This window comes from Penaeus monodon, chromosome 28, assembly GCF_015228065.2.
Source record: "Penaeus monodon isolate SGIC_2016 chromosome 28, NSTDA_Pmon_1, whole genome shotgun sequence".
In the NCBI taxonomy this organism is placed as follows: domain Eukaryota; kingdom Metazoa; phylum Arthropoda; class Malacostraca; order Decapoda; family Penaeidae; genus Penaeus; species Penaeus monodon.
The window spans coordinates 2860489-2860760 of record NC_051413.1 but is presented as its reverse complement, the minus strand read 5'-3'; positions in this window follow the sequence as shown (position 1 = coordinate 2860760).

The window sequence follows — 272 nt, the reverse complement described above, 5'->3', positions numbered from 1 at the left end:
GAATATATAACACAGATTTCTTTCGTATTTTTGTGCCATTGCAATTGCATCAGACAGAGAACATGTCCACTGACATTTTATGTAATTCATAAGTGTCTAGACATCTTACAAATAGTGTCCACATTATGTAGCAAATAACTATTAATATTTAGCAATAATTTGACAATAGCCCTTGGGCCTTTGCCCGATGGCTAATGCAGATATGTAGAGTTGCAAGTACAATTTCTATGCAGCAAATATTGCATTTAGCAGAGGAAAATATACATATCTCC